This window comes from Trichomycterus rosablanca, chromosome 13, assembly GCF_030014385.1.
Source record: "Trichomycterus rosablanca isolate fTriRos1 chromosome 13, fTriRos1.hap1, whole genome shotgun sequence".
Lineage (NCBI taxonomy): Eukaryota > Metazoa > Chordata > Actinopteri > Siluriformes > Trichomycteridae > Trichomycterus > Trichomycterus rosablanca.
In genome coordinates this window covers 14,710,734-14,723,148 of record NC_086000.1, presented here as the reverse complement: position 1 = coordinate 14,723,148, position 12,415 = coordinate 14,710,734, and positions in this window count along the sequence as shown.

Here is a 12,415-nt window from a genome sequence, read left to right as displayed (position 1 = left end):
CTGTTTGTCTTTGTTGAGGAAGGGATAAGGGCTGAAGCGGGGTTCCTTTCAACCAAGCAGGTACGACCTTTGCTTCATAGGGGTGGCTGATCATGGATGGCAGTGTGTGGCTCCACACGTGATAGAGCAGTCTGTGAGAAAGATCAGCGGCTGTGCACGTGTTGGAATGGGGCACGTGATGGCTGCACCCCTTGATCGGCAGCAACAAGCTAAGCCCCGATTGGCCATGACTAGATTGGGTGAAAAGTGTGTGGGGGGTGTGGGATTGATCAAATAAATAACCACCAAGAATGTACATCTGTGCACATGCATTTCTTTGCAGAATTTTCCAAACTGTGATTTTGTGGTTGCATCTGGCCTGTCGGACCAACACAGTTGATTTTATTGGCACAACTGTGACCATTTAAAGGCGGTGGCGTGTCTGGGATGCTGTCCTGTTCATTTACAGTGTGAAATCTAGTGATTCTTAACGTTTTTGATAGCTGGAGCAAACTGGTGGACTCATGGGTCACACTAATATAGCAATGTTGGATATAGCAATATTGGACCCAAAGTACATAGGTACCTCAGAACCCTTACTCTGACCTCTTGTATGGACGTCAAACTGTAAAATAAGAGAATACACATTGCTCACTCCACACACAGGGATTATGTATGAAGCAGGAGTTCGAATAAGCGTAAAAGTGATTTATTTAAATTAAGCAAATTGGATATTTTATCAGTATATTCTAACAAAGACATTGTAATTCCTCATTGAAACTGTACAGAACCCTGATTCATGGAAACACGATTGCATATCCAAAACTATAGACATTCATTTGGAATTGGTCTCCCGTTTTATAGCCTCTTCTCTTTTAGGAAGTCTTTCTACTAGATTTTATAAAACTGACCCATGTTCCAGTTTCTCAGGGGTCTGTGTAATGCAGTCAAGATGTTCCAGACCGGACTTTTTAAGCCTTGCTTGTGAATAAGAACTATCCATGTCCATGCTAAAACAGGACAGTCCAATCCACGAACAGTTGTTGGACGTGTACTGTTACGAACGTGTAGAGTTTGATTGTATGCTGCAAAGGATTATTTTACTGGAACTGAGAAACCTAATCCAAACCTCACAAACAAAGCTGGACCATCACCACCAAACCTTACAGTTTCCCTGGGTCTACTGAAGCCAGATTCATTCTGCCAGGTGTTGATGGTGGAATCTTCACTGCACAGCAGCGGTTCATTGGGTTTTGTTCGTATGATTGGGCAGGTAGATCACCAAACTGGTGGAGTCCGGTCCCTGTTGGGCATTTGTAAGTTTTATGGTGATGGGCTCTTGGCATTCCACGTGCACTCTTCTGTCATAAAAAAACAATTCATAAACCTCTCCATATAAAGTTCTTATAATAACAAGTTTGCAGTGCAAATGCATGTTTGTTTTGGCTCCAAATGTTTAGTTTTCAATGGAGGAAGCAAACCAGATTTTTTAATTATTATTTTTATTATTATAGGATGTTTGGTTTATTGTTTTTTTTGTTTGTTTGTTTTAATGGACTTTTAAAATGTGACCCTGTATATAGTGGTCTGATTCTACTCATAATAATCCTTTAAGTAATATAATGTATTAAGGTAGGTGCCTAATAATGGTTCTCCCCTGAATGGTAAGGGTTGTATGAACATTGATATAGAAATATAATGTTTATTATAGATGGTAAATAAGTACCATCCCATGTAAGAGTAATAAGGGTTAAATGCTTTTTTCCTGTGTGTTCCTTGGGTTTTAATAATATGTAGTAGGCTAAGGCCTGCATGCATGGGAAATTTGGCGTAAACGCCAGTCGAATGAGTGATATGAGGGAATGTATACATTACAGCTGTTTCCATATTTCCTTAAAAGCACTACAGATGTAACACATTGTACTGATTTTAATTTAAAGAAATCAGTTCTGTGTAATCCTGAGGTCATTTTATTTTTGCCACATTAACATTTGTTTTGTTTACTGTACCACAATGTCAGACTGTTGAGGTTTTTTGTTTGTATTGTGCATCTTTCTTTCTCTCTCTCTGTGTGTGTGTGTGTGTGTGTGTGTGTGTGTGTACGTGTACAGGGTGTGTGTTCTATAGCCATTACCTATCTTGCCCAGATATAATGCATTTGTCTCATTTAGCCATATAATAAATCAATAAGGTTTAATCAAATTCATGTATGTGCATTATTATTTTGAATTATCTTTTGTGTTCGGGTGCCATAAAAGAGTATTCATCCTTTGTCTTTTTTTTTCTGTAGTATTTTTGTTATATTTATTTATTTCAGATATTTTTTTTCTGAAATATTTTTTTTCATTTTCTCCCCCTCTCCCTTTTTAGCGTGTCCAATTACCCAATTGCGTCATGCTTTTTCTCCACCAATGCCAATCCCTGCTCTGATTGAGGAGAACGAAGCGAACCCACGCCCCCTCCGACATGTGGGCAGCATGCCGTATGCATCTTATCACCTACACTTTGACGAGTGCAGTGCAGCTCAGCGTTGTGTACGGAGAGACACACCCTGAGATCACTCTTTTTCTCATCTCTGTGCAGGCGCCATCAATCAGCCACCAGAGGTCGTAATTGCACCAGTTATGAGAGAGACCCCATCCGGCTTAGTCCCGCCCATTTCTGAACAACAGGCCAATCGTTGTTCATGTGGCCGCTCAGCCTTAGCCAGCAGTCAGAGCTGAGATTCGATACGATGTATTCGAGATCCCAGCTCTGGTTCCAGCGTGTGTTTTTACCGTTGCGCCACCTGAGAGACCTCAGATCTTTAATCTAATTTTAGATCCATAGAAGATCTAACTTGCTGTGAAAATGGTTTGACATTGGCTTAGAGTGTGTGTGCTTGACTGGCCTGTCAGCAGTCCATATCTGTTTCCTATTGAAAATGAATGGTGCATCATCATGAGGAGAATCGTGCAATGGCGACCACGAACTGTTGAGCAGCTGAAGTTTTGTATACTGCAATAATGGGTAGAAATTTACTTGTGAAACTGCAGTTGTCAAATGTAAATATGAATGGAATCCCGCTATTAGTTTAAAACTTGTTTAAAAGACTTTTTTGCTTTTTATTGCATTTTTAGAAAATGGACTGATGAGGGAAGAATTGAACTTCAAGTAGAACAGCATGCACTATGTCTGGCAAAAAACAGCACTACATATCACCTGACTCATACTATACCTGCAGCGAAACATGGTGGTCATGCTCTGTGAGTACTGAAAGTGTGGTAAGAAATGAGGGACTGATAAATTCTCCCAAATACAGAAATATCCTTTAACTAAACCTGTTCTGAAGTGCAATCAACCTCAGACTTGGTGAGAATTCACCTTTCAACACAACAATGACCCAAAGGATACAGCCAAAACAACATTACAGGGTGTCCCTACAGTCTGGACACATAGGCAAAATGCATAATTTTAGTACATTATTCAATATATATATACAGTGGTAATCAAAAAAATAGCAGTCCAACACCATTAACCTGATAAATCACTGTTTTTAGTAGAAATGCTATTTCTACATGCAAAAAATTTACTTGAAAGTGTAGTAGAGTATTGAAAACAAACCCAACAATTAGGACATGCATATGCCGTTCATTCTGAGTAATTGAAGCATTGATTGAAAGGGGCTTGTTCAAAATAATAGCAGTGAGGAGTTCAATTGGTGAAGTCATTCATTCTGCAGAAGAACGGGTGTCAATTTTGGCCCTTATTTAAGGTAGGAGGGTGGCAAATGTTGCACATGTTGGTCATAGCGCATTTCCCTCTGAAATACTGGGTAAAATGGGTCCAGACATTGTTCTGATGAACAGCGTACTTTGATTAAAAAGTTGATTTTAGAGGGAAAAAACATACAGAGAAGTGCAGCAAATGATAGGCTGCTCAGCTAAAATGATCTCAAATGCCTTAAAGTGACAACCAAAACCTGAAGGAAGCGTGGAACTACTGTTTGAATGGATCAAAGAATAGCCAGAATGGCAAAGGTTCAGCCAGTGATCACCTCCAGAAAGATCAAGGAACATCTGAAGTTACCAGTGAGTACAGAAGATGATTAAGTGAAGCCAATTTACCAGCAAGAATTCCTTGCAAAGTCCCGTTGTTAAGAAAAAGACAAGTCCTGAATGGGTTCAAATTTCCCAAAGAACACATTGACTGGTCCAAAGAGAAATGGCTCAACATTGTGGACTGGTGAAAGCAAAATTGTTCTTTTTGGGTCAAGTGGCCATAGACAGTATGTCAGATGACCCTCGAGCACTGAATTCGAGCCAAAGTACACTGTGAAGACAGTAAAGCATGGTGGTACAAAACTATGATATGAGGATGTTTTTCATATCATGGTGTTACGTCTATTTATCACATACGAGGGATCATGGATCAGTTTAAATACATCAGAATACTTGAGGAGATCATGTTGCCCTATGTCGAAGAAGAAATGCCCTTAAAATGGGTGTTTTAACATGACAATGACCCCAAACATCTTGGTTACAGACAAACAAGATTGAGGTAATAGAGTGGCCAGCCCAATCCCCTGACTTCAGTCCCATAGAGAACTTGTGGGCTGACATCTGAAACGCGTTTTTTTGAGGCAAAACCCAAAATTGCAGAAGAACTGTGGAATGTCGTCTAATCATCCTGGACTGGAATACCTGTTCAGAGGTGCCAGAAGTTGGTCGACTCCATGCAACACAGATCTTGGAAACAATTGTTATGCCACTTAATATTAGTTCAGTAATTTAAAGTAAAGTGAAACCTCAAACATTTTCAGTTTATAGATACATTTTTTTAGTTTTTAAAGAAAAATGCTGGCACTGCTATTTTTTTTGAACAGCCTAATATTCATTTTTCTTAACTTTCTGTAAAGGATTAACACAAACTGGCTAAATGTTGTTAATGTTTTGATTTAGAATTAAAAGTGTAGTATTTTCAGTGCATTTGCATTTATGGAAATAAAAGTTATTATAATGATTTTGTGCTTTATTAACTTTTTTAAAATCACTGCTATTTTTTTGAACACTACTGTATATACCGATCAGCCATAACATTAAAACCACCTCCATGTTCTACACTCATTGTACACTCACATTTGATCAGCTCCACTTACCATATAGGAGCACTTTGTAGTTCTACAATTACTGACTGTAGTCCATCTGATTCTCTACATACTTTTAACCTGCTTTCACCCTGTTCTTCAATGGTCAGGTCCACTACAGAGTAGGTATTATTTAGGTGGTGGATCATTCTCAGCACTGCATTGACACTGACACGGTGGTTGTGTGTTTGTGTGTGTTGTGCTGGTATGAGTGAATCAGACACAGCAGCGCTGCTGGAGTTTTTAAACACCGTGTCCACTCACTGTCCACTCTATTAGACACTCCTACCTAGTTGGTCCACCTTGTAGATGTAAAGTCAGAGACGATCGCTCATCTATTGCTGCTGTTTGAGTTGGTCATCTTTTAGACCATCAGTGGTCACAGGACGCTGCCCATGGAGCGCTTTTGGCTGGATGTTTTTGGTTGGTGGACTATTCTCAGTCCAGCAGTGACAGTGAGGTGTTTAAAAACTTCATCAGCGCTGCTGTGTCTGATCCACTCACACCAGCACAACACACACTAACACACCACCAGTGAGTGTCCACCACACCGTCAGTGTCACTGCAGTGCTGACAATGATCCACCACCCAAATAATACCTTCTCTGTGGGGTCCTGACCATTGAAGAACAGAGTGAAAGCAGGCTAAAAAAAAGTATGTAGAGAAACAGATGGACTACAGTTAGTAATTGTAGAACTACAAAGTGGAGGTGGTTTTAATGGTGTGTGTGTGTGTGTGTGTGTGTGTGTGTGTGTGTGTGTGTGTGTGTGTGTGCGTGTGTGTGTGCGTGTGTGTGTGAGAGATTAATAAACCTGTCTAAGACCTTCACTGTACTAACTCGTTTTCTTTAGGTGAGAGAGAAACTTTGTGTACTTCACCGTTTAAAAATGATACTTTATTTAAACATTTTTCAAAAGTTTAAACCCTTAGTACTTTATACAAAATCATATCAAATTATTATGATTATGCAGTTGTTATAACAGGCCAACAACTGATCTATCCTCCACCCATCTGAAGTTATTACTCATCTTTAAGGATTTCAGTCCTGTGAGGTTTTGTTTATGCAGCATTTATACACAAGTTACCCAGTTAGGAAACTTTTGTAGACAGTCCAGTAAGTCAAGTTTCTTGGGTTTTTGGTTCGTACTGGCAATGGAGCACTACAGGTTGTGCTACTCAGATATTCTTATATAATTACACATTAATAAAGGCTGCTTCTTGAGTAAAAGACTGAGACTAAGTGATCAACCACTTTTTTAGTTTTATATTCAGTACTTCCAGCACATAAATCCACTTTGTAATTAGACACGTCTTTGCACCTTTAAGTATGTAGTTACACTGATCAGCCAATACATTAAAACCACCTCCTTGTTTCTACACTAACTCCATTTTATCAGCTCCACTTACCATATAGAAGCACTTTGTAGTTCTACAATTACTGACTGTAGTCCATCTTTTTCTCTGCATGCTTTGTTAGCCCCCTTTCATGCTGTTCTTCAATGGTCAGGACCACCACAGAGTAGGTATTATTTGGGTGGTGGATCATTCTCAGCCCTGCAGTGACACTGACATGGTTTAAATCATTTTCTCTGTCAATTTGTCTTTAATTCTAAAGTGTTTCAAAAATGTTTTTTACATTTCTTTTCATTTTAAAATTCCCCATTAGTTTATATATACTTGTTGTTTACACATTTTAATAATTAAACATGATGGCCCATCTGATTCAGATCTGGTATTCAAATCTAATTTGAAACTGATGTGGCATTTCAGGCCTGTAACAGGCCATACACCAATCAAACTAGGTTCCATATGTCTCCAATAATTGTAGACAATTTTTAATATTCTATTTTTCTTTTATTATGAAAGACATTCAAGAGTCTTTAAGACACTTTACTACAAACCGCAGTTCTAGAGGGGTTGAAACATTTTGTAAAATGCAATAAAAACAAGAATCTGTGATATGTTGTTTTAAGCGTTTATTTACTGACATAAGTACAAAGAAAAAATGTGTTTTCACTGATCAGCTTAATTGTGTTTTGCCAGCAACACACTTTAAACATTTGGGACCTTCCCTATTAATGACACTTTTGGGAACTGCGGATACTACTTGTTACCCATTCTTGCTTGATACAGGGTGGAATGGTGGCTCGGTGGGTAGCACTGTTGCCTCACAGCAAGAAGGTCCTGGGTTTGATCCCTAGGCAGGGCGGTCCGGGTTCTTTCTGTCCAGAGTTTGCATGTTCTCCCCATGTCTGCGTGGGTTTCCGCCCACAGTCCAATAACATGCAGTCAGGTTAATTGGAAACACTACACATTTTTAATAGGAGACTGATCTGGACTGCAGGAAGACCAGTCAAGCACATGCACTCTGTGTCTATAAAGCCACACTGATGTAGTTCATTCAAAACAAGGCATGGATTTCCTGGGAAAAGAAGTGTGACGTTAATGCCACCATATGTCTGTAAAATCATCTTTGTAAAATCTCTGAGGGCTCAAAAGTCATGCACATTTATTAGTGGTTTATGGCCTCGCCCTACAAAGAATACGATTTCTCCAGATTCCCCTAATTTCTTTATCAAATTATGTGTGGTAGATGGTAAAGCACCTTCAAGTTTCAAGTTTGGCACATAGTGGTGAGTCACGACCCATCTTTGCTTGCATACACTGAGCCATTGGTGGATTCTCATTTCATACCCAGTCAGAATACCCTCAGCTGTTACCGATTCACCTGATTCTTGTGGAATATTCTGTAGACTTTTCACTCTTATTTTGTTCCTGTTTCAACTTTTTTCAGGCCGTTGCTGGCATCAAATACAAAATACAATCAAGATGGACAGCCAAACTATTAAAGGTCATTTCTTTGTACTTTTGACAGTTAAATAAAGACTCAATATAATTAACAAATCACAGATTTGTCAATTCAATTTACAAAATGCTCAAATATATGGAAAATGTTTTTGCTGAGACCCGTATACCAGAGGCCAAGATCTCAGTGGTGGTAAGCTAGTGGTAGGCTTGTGTAAAACTGTTCATTTGATTACAGTGAGTGAGTGTGTGAGTGAATGAGGGAGTGAGTGTGTGAAGAACAAAGCATTAAGTCATCCGCACTCAAATCAGAAAAGCTTTCATGCTGTAACAATCAATTAAATACTGCCTTGTGTAAACCACTACCAACAGATTGATTATTTAACTTAATACATTTCATTCCCAAGTTTAAGTTTATTTATTTATTAGGATTTTAACGTCATGTTTTACACTCTTTGGTTACATTCATGACAGAAACTGTCACTGTCGTTACACAAGATTCATCAGTTCACAAGTTTAATATCAAACACCGTTATGGACAATCTCCAATTCACCTCACTTGCATGTCTTTGGACTGTGGGAGGAAACCGGAGCTTCCGGAGGAAACCCATGCAGACACGGTGAGAACATGCAAACTCCACACAGATCGAACCCAGGACCTTCTTGCTGTGAGGTGATAGTGCTACCCACTGAGCCACTGTGCCACCCCTCAAGTTTAAGTAATTAACTGGGGTGCCGTTTGTTAAATCAGTGCTTTTTAACATTTTAGCAGCTGCCAAAACAGTAGACAGTCTCTCTTCAGTCTCACAACATTAATACATTCAAACTTTTTAAATTAAAACAGAGTGTGTAATGTGTCTGAAAAAAATTCACTTTTTATACTGTTGTCTAGTATGGACTGGTCGTATCCAATTACCAGATTGCATTATGCTTCCTCTCTACCCATGCTGATCCCCACTCCTGATTGAGGAGAGCGAGACTGACACACACCCCCTCAGACACGTGCGCAGTAGCCGACTGCATCTTTTCACCTGCACGAGGTGAGTTCATATGTGGATCAGCTTTGTGTACAGAGAGCCACACCCTGATCAACGCATTGTCCCTCGACTGTGCAGGCACCATCAATCAGCCAGCAGAGGTCGTAATTGCATCAGTTATGAGGTCCTGGCTCCGGCTCCCACCCTGTATGAACAAAAGCCAATCATTGTTTGTGTTTCTCTGAACCGACAAGTTCGAAATGTCAGCGCTGATCTGACAAATTTTTGATAATTCATATTAGATATTCTAGCTTAATGTGATAAAATTTCCTCCTTGTTTTCTAAAGACCTTTTTCTCTTAAAAATAAACTTCAACAGAAATAAAGCAAATATGCAAGTCAAGAAAAGAAATCATTCATAAATGAGCATTTTAACAGTTGTTTTGTAACTGGAGAAAGTGAAAGTAAAACTAACTGTGGGGGAACACAGGGTTGTTTTTGTACACATTATACTGAGGGTGTTGTATCTGTTTAACAGATAAAACCAAACTTACATACAAGTGACAAGCCAAAAAGAAACTGTTGTTGAGAAACAAGGTTGATACAGTGGTGCAGTCGATAGCTGTGTCACCTTCCAGCAAGAAGAACCTGGGTTTGGTTCCTTTCTGTGTGTTGGCATGTTCTTTCTCAGAATGCTCCTCCCACAAGTCCAAAGACACACAGTCAGGCCAACTGGAGTCACTGAAAATTTGTGTGAATGGCCGCTCAGGTGGCGCAGCGGTAAAAAGACACGCTGCAACCAGAGCTGGATTCTGAGTACATCGTATCGAATCCAGCTCTGTCTTACCGGTTCGAGGCTGAGTGGCTGTATGAGCAAAGATTGGCCGGTTGCTCAGTTGGGGGGTGGGACAAAGAACCGGATGTGGGTCTCTCTCTGTCAGGATGCGATTACGACCTCTGCCGGCTGATTAGAGGCGCCTGCACAGAGATGAGGAAGAGTGCCCTTAGGGTGTGTCTCTCCGCATGCAACGCTGGGTGGCGCCAAACTCATCAATGTGTGGGTGGCAAAAATGCGGGGGGGCTAACAAAGCATTCAGAGACACAGATGGACTACAGTCAGTAATTATAGAACTACAAAGTGCTTCTATATAGTAAGTGGAGCTGATAAAATGGACAGTGAGTGTAGAAACAAGGTGGTGGTTTTAAAGTTATGGCTGATCGGTGTATAGAATCTGTGATGTGTGGTTTAAAAGTAGAATGTTTTCACTAATCAACTTAATTGTACTTTGTTGATATAAACACATTTAGAATTTGATGCCTGCAACAAGATTCAGGAGAATCTTCAAGAGAAAACGTCCCAACTTGGAAACTTTGGAAATGGGGTTTGTACATTGTACATGTACAAACTACACACACTGAATGGCTTAATGAGATGAGAAAAATGTTTAAACAATTTACTGCCTACTGCCAATATCATTATATCATAATTAGAAAACAAAACAAAAGTAATTAAAATGTTTTCTGCACCACATAACAGGAGCAAGTAATTAAAATCTTCAGTTGCATTTCATTATAAACACTGATGCTATCAAAATCAACATTTTAGATTGGGGATATAAGTACATTGATTTTACCCATTTTTAAATAAATGAATCACTTTTTGTTTGTAGCAACTGTGTTGATTTATATATTTTTTGAATTTTCAAATGATGCAGATGTTCATTTTAGATTCAAGGTAGCACTAATTCAGTGTAACATTTTGGTACATTAATGATTAATTAATTTAATTTTGGTATCAATTTAATTCCTTGTATGTGTAACATACCTGGCGAAATAAAGTGATTCTGATTCCGGTCAGAAATGCTGGTTAATTGCTAATTCTTACTACTTATTCACCTACGATTAGCAGGTATACTTTCCACTAGGGGAAGCAAGTCAAATTCTGGTTCTTTATCATCAAAAACTCAATATGTGGACTAAAACACTGTGTAGAATAATCTGATGACTAAGGATAATGCATTTTGCAGTCAGTCAGCTGATTTTTTAAACAAAATAAGGTATTACTAGAATTCTATATGAATGCCCATCCTCCATCAACATAAATTACTTGTGATAAATGAAGAGTTGCTGGCATGGTGGCACAGCACATTGTTTGGGTGCTGCACATCTTTAGGGTTTGGGTGACCTGGTTTTAAGCTCTCGAGACTGTTTTGTAAAGATGAGGTCTTACCTAAACTGATCAGTATCAAGAATGCTGATTAATTGCTGATTCTTACTGCTTACTCACCTGTGATTAGCAGGTATAATTTCCACTAGGGAGAGCAAGTCAAATTCCAGTAAGATTTTATAGGAATGCCCAACCTCCATTAACATACTGTACATTACTTGTGATAAATGAAGAGTTGGTGGCATGGTGGCACAGCACATTGTTTGGATGCTGAACATCTAGGGTTCGGGTTACCTGGGTTTACATTTAAGTTTACATTTTCGGCATTTAGCAGACACCTTCATTCTAAGAGACTTGCAGTACTGTGACAGCATACAGTCTGAGCAATTGAGGGTTAACAGCAGCAACCTGGCACTGGTGGGACTTGAACCAGTGACTTTCTGATTACTATTGCAGTACCTTAACCGCTAGGCAACAACGTCTCTTTAAGCTCTGGCGACTGTTTTATAAAAATTAGGGTCAAGAGGCCAAGATCTCAGAAATACAAAGCAATAAGTCATCCGCACTCAAATCAGAAAAGCTTTTATGCTATAACATCAGTTAAATACTGACTGGTGTAAACCACTACCAACGAATTGTCTATTTAACTAAATACATTTCATTCCCAAGTTCCCAAATAATGAACTGGGGTGCCGTTTGTGATATCTGTGGTTTTTAACATTTTAGCAGCTGCTGTAACAGTAGACAGTCTCTGTTCAGTCTCACAACTTTAATGCATTCAAAGTATTTGAATTAAAACTAAGTATATATAAGTATGTATAATGTCTTTTATACTTTTTATACTGTTGTCTGTAATGGACTTGTCTAACAGTGACTTTCTGATTACTATTCCAGTACCTTAACTGCTAGGCTACGACGTCCTTTTAATGACAGGAACGTTAGTTTCTCATTACACAAGATTCATCAGTTCACAAGGTTATATCGAACACAGTCTTGGACAATTTTGGACCTGGGGATCGAACCCAGGACCTTCTTGCTGTGAGGTGACAGTGCTACCCACTTAGCCCGTGTCGCCCATAAAGATTAGGGTAAAGTGGGTAAGTAGAAATCAATGAATACATGAAATGACTATAGAATATTATTTACTTGAATAGACGTTCAGCTGTTTTGTAATAAGGGCTGGTGTTAGGGCCTCAATACAGGTGCTAGCGGGCTCCCTCACTGTGATGCGGTTGAACATGAGTCATATTATGAAGCAAAGAGCCGTTTGTGAGCCGAAGAGTCGACTCCTATTGTTAAGTCTAGCCTATCGACATGACTCACTCTAAGGAATCGGTTGAATCATAATGGCCAATAGGATTTC